The following is a 15464-nucleotide window of genomic DNA, read 5'->3' as shown; positions in this document are numbered from 1 at the left end:
TAGGCGTCACGGCGCATGAACGAAGTCATCTTCCGACGCGCGATCTTATCACGTGATCTAGACGAGGCCCCCCCTTGGCGGGCGGGCTTTATGTTTGATTGACAGGCGGCTGGGTTGTGATTGGTTGTGGTCTGGACATGGAACATACCCTTCGGCCCCGATGCTGTGCTGACCATTGAACCTGCTCCAAGATCAACCTAACCCTTCCCTCCCACACAGTCCTCCATTTTTCTTCCCGTAATGTATCTGCCTCTATCGCCATCCCTGACAGTGTGTTCCATCCCTAACCACTCCAGGTAAAACAAACCTGCCTCTGACATCCTCCCTATGCTATCCAACGATCACCTTAAAATTATGCTCCCTTGTATTAGCCATTTCTGACCTAGGGGGATAAAAGTGCATCTTCAGCAGGCATACTTAGCAAATCTACAGGATAGTAACTGTAAACAGGATCAATGAACAGGACAATAAACTGTGCAAATGCAATAAATAACGAGATAAAATAGGCACCAAATGAGTGTAGTTCCCATTTCCTGCCTAATAGCATCATATTTCACCCTTCCCCAATTAAACGCCATCTGTTTCTATCCCTGAACAACTGTGGCCACAGTCTCCGAGCTGTTCACCCACTGTCATCTGTTACCTGACCAGGTTCATTGCTGAGCACCAGATCCAATATGGCCTCTCCTCCAGACAGCCTGTCTACATATTGTGTCAGGAATCCTTCCTGGACACAGCTAACAAATTCTGCCCCACCTAAAACTTCTGACTAAGGAGGTGCCATTAGGGAAGCTGACATTACCCATGGCAACAGCCTGCTATTTCTCCAAAATCTGTTCCTCAGTGTTTCTGTTGGAGTTCTGTGGAATATTCCCAAATAGTGGTTGCTCCCTTTCCCATTTGTCAGCCGTCCACACTGACTCATTCGACGATCCATTCGAGATGTTCTCCCTTTCTGCAACTGTGATACAATGCCCGAACAGTAATGCCACTCCCCACCTCTTTTCTCTCCCTCCCTAGATGGGCCAAAGAGCCTGTTTCTATGCTGTACTTCAATGACTCTTGAGCCAAGACCTCAGTTCCCCATTCTAACTCACTCCAAACACATTATGGCCACTAAAGCTGGAGCGCTGGAGCTAAAACGAACACTGCAAAGTATCTGACCCCATTTCCCTCCCACATGGATTCTGCCTGACCCCATTTCCTAAGAAACCATTACCCCTTCTTTAAAGTTACCAGCATTTTTCCTATTACTGATGTCTGGATTACTGGCCACGGTTCCCTGTTTCCCCTCTTCTTCCTTTCTTAAATAGTGGTGTTAGATTTGCTTCATTCCATTTGTGAGTCTATGGAATTTTGTAAAGTGACAGCCAGTGTATCCACCATCTCCACAGACACCTCTTTTAAAATTCCAAGAAGCAGAGCAAGTTCAAGTTTCTTGTCATTCAACCGGACGTGCAGGCCCTGGGATCGATGCTGACGATTGAGGCATGAGGGGCCGAATCTGATGTCCGGAGGCCGAGGCCCATTGGCCGGAGCCCCAAGTCTGCTGATCTCTGAGAGTCCGCTGGGCAAGTCAAAGCCCTCAGGAGAAGACAGGACAGTGGGGTTGAGATATATAATAAATCAACCATGATGGAATGGCGGGGCAGGCTCAATGGCCTGAATAGCCTAATTCTGTTTTTAAGTCCTATGGTCTAGGCATTATGCTCCTATGTCTTATGGTCTAGCCATTGTGGACAAGCCTATGAGCATAGACAAGGCCTCAGGAACTGCATCCCGATGCCTGTTCTGAATAGCCCTAGCGGCTTTTGGACAGTTCTTATTGTCAAAGCCCTTTGTCTCTGTTCCTATAAGTTTCTGACTATCAGAGACAGTCGAAGTTGAGTGTAAATTAACAATTTCACATGTAAATTAATTTACATTAATATCATTATAGCAGCGGATAGGGCCCTAATTTAATGTCTCAATTGAATGAAAATAATTGCACTCCACTCATTCATGAAAGCTAATGCCAAATATTGAAAACCATAGTTACATACTCACGTTAAGTATCAAGACATTGACAAGAATTGTTCCTCCGCGCCAGCAGGGGCTGCAATCAAGAACGGATAGTTTGAGGAGGATGGCTGTAGGGGACACGTCTGGTTTCTGCGGTGGTGGAGGAGGAGAAGCCGGTGGGAAGACCAGCGAGGTGGTTTCGACTTGCTGGGAGTTCAGAGGTAACAACCTCGGTTTGATTGAATGGTGAAGCGCCCCGCTCAGCCGCTACATTGTAACAAAGCGGTGCGCGGAGAAAGCCCGCATGCAACCGAGTCGGGAGACATGAAAGAGCGACGGTGAAGTGGGAGAAAGGTAATTTAAATTTAATCATACTTTTTAAAAAAAGTTTGAATTTAATTCTGCTTCCGCGTGCACTTTAAAAAATTAATTGCCCGACTCTACTCGGAGAGAGTCGGTTTGGTTCCCATGGTGAAGCGTTGTCCACGCTGCCATAAAAGAAGTGACTTAAAGAGGTTTTTAGTGCTCATTGTCTTGCATGAGATTTGGGTTCTAAATCTTGGACTTTTTGAAAAGTACATTTTTTTCCTGTTCCAGCTGGGCTTTATATTTTGAAGGTAGACGTACCTCACCGATCCCCCTGCGTCTTTCCCTTCAATGGGGTTCTAATGGCGGGCAATGCCGTGCCGTATTGATCCGTCTGCGGAACGCGTTGTGGGTTGTGGCGCTTGGGTTTGTTGGGATGAGTCAGGGATCCGGTCAAGAAGGAGACGGGGTTGATGGGACTTGTTCTAAGCTAAACTCTCGGTAGGCTATTGGGCCAGTTTTCCTAGTGCTTCGCAGCCGCCCACAAGAGACAGTTTTGATCATGAATCTACCTCGTTGAGGCCCTTGCACTCCATTTGTTTAATGCACGGCACTTTCTCTGTGGCGGCAGGCATTTATTTTTATCTGTGCTTTCTATTACCACCTCGAGATGGAAGAAAACGATGAACTTTTTCACTGTCGGGCAGTGCAGTTAAACGGCTACCGCGCAAGGGCCGCGACGATATAGGTTGGGAAATCCCAATAATAAACAGATCTCTCATCTCTGCCATCCCAACGCATCCGTCTATTTTCAACGAAGAGTAACGTAGCCATCCCCGTTGTCCTCCGGACCCCAGTAATTTGTGTGAGATTAAAAGCGCTATTTGATGTGTTCCTGAACTATTACTGTAACTTCGGAATGCGCCTTGAAACTACATAACGTTTAATCACACGCGGGAGTATAAATATACTTAGTTTTTTCAAATTAGTCTCTTGAGAATAATTTGTCTCCTGCTCCTGCTACTGGAATAGTTGGCATTTCTGCTAAATGCCGCAAGTATTTCGAGGCAAGGGGAAACTACTAATACATTTAGGGAGAAACGTGTCATCATCAACCCGTGTGCTTGCAACGCCGTTTGTGCTTGTGATCCCAGCAACTCTCTATAGATCTGAAGGTAATAAGTGCGCTGTATCTCGAAGTTGTCAAGTCTTGCAAAAATAGTTCTCGTTACACAGTGCACAAGCATTGCTGTGCTGAAATGCTAGTAAAATTTACGATCTCCCGCCCGGCATGCCACAAATTACGTTTCTCTTACTTGTCAGTGGCTTTTTTTAAAATGAAGTTTGAATGAAGTTTGCATTCACTGTGCGTAAAGTACACCACTCTCCTGAGGTCGTGATTAATTTTGACTATATATTTTTCTGAATCAATTTTTTAAAAAAATACTCTTATTTTTCCTATTTCGGTGTCCTCTGTGTGTATCGGGCTCGTCTGAGTGTACGAACAACATGTAGGATATCTTGATCTAAGTATATATATATTAAGAAACGTCCACAACTCTATCTGCTGGCTTTGACTTCCTAATCACAATCAGTAGTAATGCTGGCAAGAATGTACAAGGCTCTGCATGTTTCTTTTACAGAAAATAAAACCTCAGGCAAAAATATCATACAAAGACCTGGATAATAACGGCGAATCTTGGCACAAGACCGAAGATTCTTTGGAAATTTCAGAAACTACACAAGAACTGGTCGATTATTTGCAAACGGGGTTATTAATAAAATGTTTTTTTTTTGTCGTCCTAATATAATGACTAGACGGACTTGCCGGTGTAACAGCATGTAGTTACCATATTGTTAGTTGACAAATAGCAAGCTGAAAGATACTCAGCTAGTTCTTTGTATTTTGTATTGTTTCATAATGTCAATGAAGAATAAATGGGACTACAGTGTTTCTGATTGGCATCAGAAATATGGAATTAAACTTGAATTTATTCAATGTGTAGAAGTCTCCTCCTTAAGTTCCATCCGCTCAGCAGTCTTGACTGTGGTCAGTTCTTATCTCTGGCAGATATACAACTGACTTTAGTCCTGAATGACATATTTTGTGCCCCCATCCCCCCACTCATCGTTGGTATTTTTGCCTTTTACAGCATTGGAATCCTTTCTGTTAAACCTTGCAACCCTCATTTGAGATACTCCTTCAGTTGCATCTGTGACAATGCCTCCTGTGGCTTGTTTTAATGTCTCCTTTTTGTTTTGGCATGCCGGCAGCTTCTTTGCAACTTAGGAGGAGGTGAGTCAGCCCAGGGATCTGTGCTTGGCTTCAGAACAATCCCCTCGATCCAACTCCTCTCCGGTTCCTTTTAACTTTCCCGATTCTTCTGTTGCCTACTGCCCCCGAGGGATATTTTACGGTGGACGCTTAACCCACAGGCAGCATGTCTAAGGGATGTGGGAAGAAACGGGAGCGTCCTGGGGAAACCCTTGCAGCCAGAGGGGATAGAAGTTCAAACTCCCACACAGACATGCCTGAAGACAGCACAGACGCAGTCCAGGTCACTGGAGTCGTGCGGCAGGCAATAATATTACACGAGATCCTGTGTAGCCGAAAGATGTTATTGTTCCTTCCTGTGCTTAGTTATCTGATGTAACCAAGCCCAGATAACGTTGACCTAAGATGTACTACGTTTTGTGATTAAGATGAAGTCATACTAACACCAATTGGTCATGCGATCCGGAATCCTAACTCGCATCTCCCCAAACGGATGCTTTACTCCCAGTTGAAGGAAGGTCAGGGAGCCCTTGGTAGGCAAAGGAAACACTTCAGAGATAACTTCAGAATCAGCCTGAAGAAACTCAGCATTGTGGCTGAAAACTGGGAAGGCACAGCACTCAATTTCCTGAAGGAAATCTGTTCAAGAAGGAGCTGAGCTATCTGAGAGCGGCCTTCGCGGTGCCTCGGGGAAGGAGCGGCAGCTATGAAGGGAGAGTCTGAACAATTAAAAGGCCCCACCACGAACCACAACCACCCACTCTTGTCCACACTATGGATCCTGGATTTGCCAATAGACAGCCCCTTAGGAGAACCTCATACTCGACCTGAGTGATTGCAGGTAGGTAGATAGATAGACATACTTTATTGATCCCGAGGGAAATTGGGTTTCGTTACAGCTGCACCAACCAAGAATAGAGCATAAATATAGCAATTCAAAACCCACAAACGATCAAACAACAAAATGTAAACTATGCCAGATGGAAATAAGTCCAGGACCAGCCTATTGGCTCAGGGTGTCTGACCCTCCACGGGAGGAGCTGCAAAGTTCGATGGCCACAGGCAGGAACAACCTCCCTTGACGCCCAGTGTTGTATCTCGGTGGAATACGGCCGGAGTCCAACAGCAAAAAGTTCAATATCCGGTCTACAAGCACGTTCCTCGATCGTAATATGACCAGGATTGCACCATCCGTTGTTAACCAGAACAGCAAGCCCCCAACTCCTTTACGCTTACCGCTCTCAGTGCACTTCCGGTCAGCCCGAACAGGTCACCGTAGTGTAAGAATTTAACCTAAAATCATGCTCATGATTACTGTCCTGATGAAGGGTCTTGGCCTGAAATGTCAGCTGTTTATTCCTTTCCATACAGGCTGCCTGACCTACTGAGTTCCTCTGGCACTGTGTGTGTGTGTGTGTTATTCTGGATTTCCAGCATCTGCAGAATCTCTTGTGCTCATGATTACTGTGTTATGCTCCCCACATCTGAGGCAAGTATGAGAATATTGTTCAAGGATGGACTTGGGTCTCTCTGGCTATGCTGGTTTTGACAATCATTTGTCAAGAAAGCAGAATGGATTGGTGCTCTCAGCCAGCGATAGCAGATGTCAGGCAGAGGCTATGGAAAGGGGGAAAGTTGCCTGACGCACAGGCAAAGATTAAAAGTATTGATTGACACAAGAAGTGTGGCGCAGTGGCAAACTAAAAACAGAGCTGTCAGTTCCTGTGAAGCAGCTGCACAGATTATGTCTAAAAACACTTCACTCAAAGCCAAAGGAGAGGAAATACTCCCAGTTCTCTGATGCCTTCCCCTGCCCCGCAGTATCTCAGCCATGAGGCGGCTTTCAGTTGTACTCACTGTTGGAATGTAGAAAATGCAGCAGGAAACTTGTCCCACAGGCAATAATTAAACCCGCGTCCAGAATGTGTGTCTTGCTTATGCAGCCTTGGAGCACCCAAGTCCTTTTCTTTAATGATATCGGTCATTTTTTGTCAGAGAAAAGGAGAGAATTCAATTAAAACAGAACATTGCAGGATAGTGCCAGTCCCTCTGGCCCACGATGTTGTGCTGAATTTTAACCTACTGTATCTGTCTAAGATCAGTATAACCCTTCCCTCCAACATAACCCTCCATTTTTCTATCATCCATGTTCCTATCTAAGAATCTCTTGCGTGTCCCTACCACCAGCCCGGCTATGCATTCCACACACCCACCACTCGCTGTGTAAAAGGAACCTCTCTCTGTAAAAACCACCAGTAATCTTCAATTTACTTGATTCTTCCCTAAAGTTAAAACTTAACAGAGATTCAGAAACCAGTGAGAGAGCTGCATAGCTTCCAGGCAAGACTGACGCAGACACGAGATTCTGCAGATGTTGGAAATCCAGAATGACCCACACAAAATGCTGGACAAACTTAAGCACTGATGAAGAGTCTTGGCATGAAATGACGTCTAATTATTCCTCTCCACAGATACTGCCTGACCTGCTAAGACCAACACAGATACAGTATACACTGATGTTTTTAGAAATGGATTGTAAACCTGTACCTTAAGCGAACTGCCATCTACTACACCACATTTTCAGCACATGCTAATACTGATGTTATTTTGCATTTTCACCAGTGAAACTAGATTTGCAGTCTGTGTGTGTTGCTTTCTGCATGTATTTTGCCTTTCATTGGGTCTGCCTCTTGAACAGCTCTCAATACCAGGGGATATCTGTGTGGGGAGGAAATTGTAGGGGAGGTGTCAGAAGTAGACAATAGGTGCAGGAGTAGGCCATTCAGCCCTTTGAGCCAGCACCACCATTCACTGTGATCATGGCTGATCATCCACAATCAGTACCCTTTTCCTACCTTCTCCCCATATCCCTTCACTCCGCTATCTTTAAGAGCTCTATCTAACTCTTTCTTGAAAGAATCCAGAGAATTGGCCTCCACTGCCTTCTGAGGCAGAGCATTCCACAGATCCACAACCCTCTGTGTGAAAAGTTTTTCCTCAACTCCGTCCTAAATGGTCTACCCCTTATTCTTAAACTGTGGTTCTGGACTCCCCCAACATCAGGAACATGTTTCCTGCCTGTAGTGTGTCCAATCCCTTAATAATCTTATATGTTTCAATCAGATCCCCTCTCATCCTTCTAAATTCCAGTGTGTAGGTGTTTTACACAGAGCCACCAGCAGTGGTGAGGCAGGTACATTAGGGAAATTTAATTTTCAAGGTTGTTTAATGTCATTCCCAGTACACAAGTGTAAAGGAGAATGAAATAATTGTTACTCCGGATCAGATGCATCAAAAAAACACAGAATAAGATAAAGAACAAAATAGTTTAAAAAAACACAATAAATACTGTGTAACTGTGTAAGATAGCTTGTATACATTGTATGTCCATAAAGTGCAGGTAGGCACAGGGGTGCTGTAGGTAAGGTGACTGACATGACATGATAAAGTAGTGGAGGGTGTGGTGGGGTGGAGCTGTTGATCCCTGTGTCTATCGAAGAGTCTCTTAACTCAAAAACAGTTACTACTTCCTTAGCTTACTGCTTGGGGAAAAGTAACTGTTTTTGGGTTAAGAGACTTTTGGATAGATACAGTGATATAAGAAAAACGGAAGGTTCTGGGCTATGTAGGAGGGTAAGGTTAGATTGATAGTGGAGTAGTTTTAGTTGGGTCGGCACATCATCATGGGGTGAAGGGCCTGTACTGTGCTGTGCTGATCTACGTTGTATGTCCTGCCATACTTTGCTCCTATCACCTTAAAACTATGCCCCTCCTATTAGTCATTTCTGCCCTGGGAAAATTGTCTCTGGTTGTCCGCCCAATCTATGCCTCTCCTCCCCTTGTAAGCCTCTCATCCTCCTTCACTCCAATGGACACACCTCTGAGGGTGGTTGTGATACCATTGACCTTGTCTCTTTTGACATAGTCGAGTGATGGACAGGAATTTTTTTCTGTGTAATATAGATTATGGCATCTTGCAGTTTCTGATTGTAGCCACTCTCATCGAGTTGCTGATGTCCTAAGCCCACTCCCAATTATTCTTTCTCAACAGCTCTCTTCCATTCGAAATCCTCATTAAAACCTTGCGCCAAGCTTTTGGTCACCTGTTGTAATAAATGCCTCCTTTACGATATTCCGACTGATAACACCCTAGTGAACAGGCTCAAGATATCTGACTGCATTAAAAGCGTTATACAAATTTAAGCCATAGATTTATGTATCCTACCACAAAGAATTTCTTCAATGCTTACCAGCAAGTCATTACTCTTCAACCACCAGGGTCCTGAATCAGCATGGATAACTTCACTCACCTCAACTCCAGACCCATTCTACAATTTATGAATGAACTTTCAAAGACTCTACAACACAAAATCTCAGTAATTTTGCATTTGCATAGTTTGTCTTTTGCAGATTTGCTGTTTGGCAGTCTTTGTGTATAGTTTTTCATTGTCTCCATTGTATTTCTCTGTTTTATTGTGAATGCCTGCAAGAAAATGAATCTCAAAATCGTATATGGTGACATATATGTACCTTGATAATAAATTTACTTTGGACTTTGGTATTTTTGAAATCTTAGGTACTTTATTGATCCCAAAAGAAATTACACCTATATCATTACAGGTGTACAGATATACAAATATTAGAAGAGAAGTATGAAAGAATAAAAGATAAGTTACCTCAGACAGTCTAACAGGAGGAGGTCATCACTTCCCCGGCTATAGGTTGACTCATTATAGAGCCTAATGGTCGAGGATAAAAATGACCTCATATCGCGCTCTTTGGAGCAGCACAGTTGTCTTAGTCTATTACTAAAAGTGCTCCTCTGTTCAGCCAAGGTGGCAAGCAGAGGGTGAGAAACATAGTCCAGAATTGCCAGGATTTTCCGTAGGGTTCTTTGTTCTACCCCAGCTTCCAGTGTGTCCAGTTTAACTCCTATAACAACGACAGTCTTTCTAATCAGTTTATTGAGCCTGTTGGCATCACCCGTGTTGATGGAATTGCCCCAGCACACCACCACACAGAAGGTTGTACTGGCGACAACAGACTGGTAGAACATGTGAAGGAGAGGCCTGCATACTCCAAAGGACCTCGGTCTCCTCAGGAAATAGAGGAGGCTCTGGCCCTGCTTGTACACAGCCTCTGTGTTGGTGCTCCACTCAAATCTGTCAACCAGATGCATCCCCAGGTACTTGTAGGTCCTCGCCATCAATAGTAACAGGGATCAGTGCAGGTGTAGCCTTCCTAAAGTCTATTGTCTCACTGATGTTGAGCTGCAGATGATTTGGCTTGCACTATTTGATAAAGTCCTCCACCAGAGCCCTGTATTCATCCTCCTATCTTCCCTTTATACTATTGCTGAGTCATCAAAGTAGTTATGGATTTTAGGTAAAAGTATGATGATTCTATACATAGGCAAATACCAATTTATTAGCTCAAGGGGGGAGGGAATGTCGACAGACCATGAGAGGACCGCGTCGGGCTTTTAAATATTTAAATTGTGTTCACTGTATTGCATCTACCACAAAACTAGTGCTTTTGTGCTTAAATAAAGTAAAATAAAGTGAATCTGTGGAATGTTCTGCCACAGGCTGCGGTGGAGGCCAAGTCCCTGGGTATATTCAAAGAGGAAGTTGATCGTTTCCCAATCGGTCAGGGCATCAAAGGATATGGCCAGAAGGCAGGTGTATGGGGTTGAGTGGGATCCCGGATCAGCCATGATGGAATGGTGGAGCAGACTGTGTCTTGTGGTCTTGAGGAAGGATCTCAACTGAAACGTTACGCGATTGAGGAGAGAAGGCAGAAGTAAGCAGTCATGAATAATAGTGGGACCAGAGTGGGAAAGGTGAAAGCACAGGCAGAGGCTCATGGGGCAGTGAAGAAGGCCGTTAAAGCAGACAAGAGCAGTTATGTAGATGGCCTGGCAGAAGAAGCTGAACAAGCAGTGGGGTGTGGCAACGTCAGGAAGCTGTATGACATCACCGTGAAACTGTCCGGCAAGTACAGTAAGCCTGAGAGGCCAGTCGTGGACGGGGATGAAAGGACATAGTGGGGACAAAGCAGCAGCCGGAGAGGAGTGGTTGAACACTTTGAAGATGGTCTGAACAGACCCGCACCTCTAAATGTACCTCCATCTCGCCGGCCAATACTAACCTGCCTATAAACTGTGACAAGCCTACCAGAGAGGAGATCAGGAAAGTGAGAAAGGTGCTAAAGAACTGCAGCTAGTCCAGATGACATTCCTGGAGAAGTTCTCAGGGCAAACCTGGACACCACAGTAGAGATTCTACACCCTCTCTTTTAGAAGCTCTGGAAAGAAGAGTAAATACCAACAGACTGGAAAGAGGACTACCTTGCCAAGATTCCAAAAAAGGGAGACCTTAGCAACTACTCCATCTACAGAAGCACCACACTCTTGTCAGTCCCAGGAGAAGTCTTCTGCAGGATAATACTAGAGACGATGCAATATGCTGTAAACACTAGACTAAGAGAAGAACAAGCAAGCTTCCACAAGAACAGATCATGTAGTCACACAATGCATCATAGTCGAGCAGTCGCTTGAGTGGAATTCACCTCTGTACGTCAACTTTTTCAATTATGGAAAATCCTTCAACAGCGTAGATGGAGAGACCCTGTGGAGAATCGCCGTAGCACTATGGAGTACCAGGCAAGATGGTCAGACTGATCAAGAATTCGTACGAGGGAATGTTTTGCAGAGTCAACCATGGCGGACAGCTCACCAACGGCTTTCAGGTGAAGACAGGAGTCCGGCAAGGGTGTCTGACATCCCCTTTCCCATTCCTCTGGTCATAGACTAGATCGTGAAGACACCTACAGCACAGAAAAAGAATGGGATCCTGTGGACTCTTGTGACCTGATGATATAGCTTTCTTGTCCCATACCCACAAGTAGGTGCAGGGGAAAGGCAACAGACCCAACAACCACATCGGTGTAAGTGGACTTTAACATCCACAACGGGAAAGCCAAAGTCTTCAAGATCAACTCGACCTGTGTTGACCCTTGAGGGAACTCCACTTGAGGATGTAGAAGCTTTCACTTACTTGGCTAGGGTGGCATCGATGCGATGTCAAGACAAGGATCGGCAAAGCTAGGGCAACTTTCATCCAGCTCAAGAACATCTGGTTATAGAACATAGAACATAGACATCTACAACACATTACAGGTCCCTTGTCCCACAATGTTGTGCTGACCATGTAACCTACTCTAGAGACTGCCTGGAATTTCCCTAGTGCATAGCTGTCTATTTTTCTCCATGTACCTATCTAATAGGCTCTTAAAAGACCCTATTGTATCCACTTACACCATTGCCACCGGCAGTGCATTCCACGTACCCACCACTCTCTGTGTGGAAATGCATTCCATGGACCCACCATTCTATAAGTTCTAATGAGAAATATATTAAAATAGATACTGCAAAAAAAGAACAAAATAGCAAATTGGTAGTGTTGATGAAAGGAATTAATAAGATAGAGGCAAGGGCATGGTTTCTTCTGGTCGGTGAGACTGAAACTAGGGAAATGGCCTCGATTCCGGGGAATAAATTTAGGACAGAAATGAGCTGAAACTGCTTTTTCCAGAGAGTAGTGAATCTGTGGAATTCTCTGTCCAGGGATGCAGTAGGGCTTATTTCTATGTCATTGTCTGTGTATGTAATAAAGAACTTCAGTTCTTAGCGTGCAATGTGGACAGTTCACCCGAAACCAGAAGTGATATTGGTGAACGGGACACACACGCTCTTGGCGGGCTGGAATGTCCGGAGTAAAATGTGATCAAGCTGAAGTCATTCTGTAAATCTATATATAAAATAGTGCTAGTGTATTTAACCATGTAAGTTTCTCCAGGAATCTTAGTGCACTAAGATCGGGCTGTTCAACCCTACCATGAAGTCAGCTCTTCTGTAAAGAGCAGAGTCTTGGAGGACAACAAAGGCAACCATTAGGAAAGTGCAGACCTTTATTAATAACTGCCTGAAAAATCCTCTGGACTCTGGCCAGGAGTCATCAGTGACACCAATCTATGGCAGAGAACACACCGGCTAGCAGCGAAAGTAGAATTAAGGAAAAGAAGATGGGGATGGATAGGGCACACGCTCCTTAAGCCAAGTACCAACATCACCAGGCAAGCGATTAGATGGAATCTCAAGGGAAAGCAGAAGAGAGGATGGCCAAAGAACACCTGGCGATGGGACCTTAAAGATGACACCAATCAGATGGGCTACACCTGAAAGACCAGCCCAGGACACAGGACTCCAGCGAGCTGCTGTTGGCAGCCTCTGCCCCAGTAGGAGAGATGGGCTTAACTAACTGATTTGATTTTTTTAAAACAAAAATTTCCTTTTAGCAATTATAACTTAATGGACAAAACTTTGTATGTGTTGATTTCCAGTCTCCTAGCTGAAAGGTGATTGTGACTCTGACAGTGGAATGTTTTCTATAAAGTATGTGGTTTTTAGAAATTGTGTGACAGCTGTGGCATTTAGCTAGGAAATGGGTCTTGCTGGTTGGGTACTGTTATACTTTAACAAAACATATAATGATGTTGGTCAGAGAAGAATTGAGAAACTGTCTGCGGCCAAGTGCTAAAATTGCCTGATATCTCTTTCCTTTAAGATGGCAAATAACTTTGTTGTTCAGTCCTGGGTTTAGATCTGGGTCTGTGTTGGACGAAGGGCTCAGTTTTGATTAAAACAGGGCCTTAAACAATCCTCAGTGTACAAACCCCATTTCCAGAAAAGTTGGGATATTTTCCAAAATGCAATAAAAACAAAAATCTGTGATATATTAATTCACGTGAATCTTTATTTAACTGACAAAAATACAAAGAAAAGAATTTCAATAGTTTTACTGACCAACTTAATTGTGTTTTGTAAACATACACAAATTTAGAATTTGATGGCTGCAACACACTCAACAAAAGTTGGAACAGAGGCATGTTTACCATTGTTTTACATCACCTTTCCTTTTAATAACACTTTTTAATCGTTTTGGAACCGAGGATACTAATTGTTGTAGATTTGCAATTGGAAATTTTGTCCATTTTTGCTTGATACAAGACTTCAGCTGCTCAACAGTCCGTGGTCTCCGTTGTCTGATTCTCCTCTTCATGATGCGCCATACATTTTCAATAGGAGATAGATCTGGACTGGCAGCAGGCCAGTTAAGCACACGCACTCTGTGTCTACAAAGCCACGCTGTTGTAGCCCGTACAGAATGTGGTCTGGCATTGTCCTGCTGAAATAAGCATGGATATCCCGGGAAGAGACGTCGCCTTGATGGCAACATATGTCTCTCTAAAATCCTAATATATGCCTCAGAGTCAATGGTACCTTCACATACATGCAACTCACCCATGCCGTGGGCACTGATGCACCCCCATACTATCACAGATGCTGGCTTTTGCACCTTTCGCTGATAACAACCTGGATGGTCGTTTTCATCTTTGGCACGGAGAACTCGACGCCGTTTTTTCCGAAAACTAGCTGAAATGTGGACTCATCTGATCACGGCACACGGTTCCACAGTCTTTCGGTCCATCTGAGATGAGCTCGGGCCCAGAGAACTCGCCGGTGTTTCTGCATAGAGTTGATGTATGGCTTCCTCCTTGCATAATACAGTTTCAAGTTGCATTTCTGGATGCAGCGACGGACTGTGTTGAGTGACAATGGTTTTCCGAAGTACTCCCGAGCCCAGGTGGCTATAATTGTCACAGTAGCATGACGGTTTCTTAGGCAGTGCCGCCTGAGGGCTCGAAGATCACACGCATTCAACTGTGGTTTCTGACCTTGCCCTTTATTCACTGAGATGTCTGTGAATTCTCTGCAATCTTGCGTTGAGAAATGTTCCTTTTGAACTGACTAACAATTCTCTCACAAATTTTGGCACAAAGGTGTGAGCCATGACCCATCCTTGCTTGCAAAGACTGAGCCTTTGATGGACGCTCAGTCATGATACCTCACCTGCTACCAATTAACCTGCTTAATGTGTAGTCCTCCAAACCGGTGTTACTTGAATATTCCGTGCAATTTTCAATCTTATTTTAACTCTGTCCCAACTTTTGTTGAGTGTATTGCAGCCATCAAATTCTAAATTTGTGTATGTTTAAAAAATACAATTAAGTTGGTCAGTAAAACTATTGAAAATCTTTTCTTTGTACTTTTGTCAGTTAAATAAAGGTTCACGAGAATTAACATATCACAGATTTTTGTTTTTATTGCACTTTGGAAAATATCCCAACTTTTCTGGAAATGGGGTTTGTAAGATCAGCTTGGGACTTTCAGTTTTCTGCGACTGTCCTCTGCTACACACGGTGACTGAGGATAAGATTAGTCAACTGCGAATCTCTCTGTGGTGGAATAACTTGTCACCATCACTTTAGATGTGTATTGAATAAATAATGGCTTGGGGATCGCATTGCAGCCGAGGAGAGGATCAAAAAACTACAGTAAAAAATAATAGTCAATCAAGTGTTGTTGGTGGCACAGTAGTGTAGTGGTTCCTGTGAGGAATTTGTACCGTTCTCCCCGTGACCATGTAGGTTTCCTCCGGGTGCTCTGGTTTCCTCCCACATTCCAACGACATACGGGTTAGTGTTCCAGAAGCGCGGCGACACTTGCGGGCTGCCCCCAGCACATCACAAACGATGACGCAAGCAACACATTTCACTGTATATTTCAATGTACGTACGACAAGTAAAGCCATTCTTTAAAAGATCTTTATCTTTTAGTTACACCAGGTCCTCATTCCTCATGAGGGATAGGGGCAGTGCAAAACAGAGCAGCGTGAACGCCACCACAGCCGTCAGTAATGACGCTAAAGCCGCAGGGACGTAGGGTGCTCAACCCCCTGTGCAGGAGGAGCAGCCTTCT

The 15464-nt window shown here is 44.3% G+C and overlaps 1 protein-coding gene across 2 annotated transcripts in view; it reads left to right on the top strand.

Annotated features, from left to right (window-relative positions):
* The first annotated feature begins 2207 nt into the window (after positions 1-2207).
* Positions 2208-15464, top strand: part of ninl (ninein-like) — a 114307-nt gene continuing 101050 nt past the window's right edge. For both annotated transcript variants that reach the window (XM_063056336.1, XM_063056335.1), the window contains exon 1: positions 2208-2355. The gene's annotated coding sequence lies outside the window, so the exon portion shown is untranslated. The remainder of the gene's footprint in view (positions 2356-15464) is intronic.

Source organism: Mobula hypostoma, chromosome 8, assembly GCF_963921235.1.
Source record: "Mobula hypostoma chromosome 8, sMobHyp1.1, whole genome shotgun sequence".
Lineage (NCBI taxonomy): Eukaryota > Metazoa > Chordata > Chondrichthyes > Myliobatiformes > Myliobatidae > Mobula > Mobula hypostoma.
This window is presented reverse-complemented; position numbering and strand designations above follow the sequence as displayed.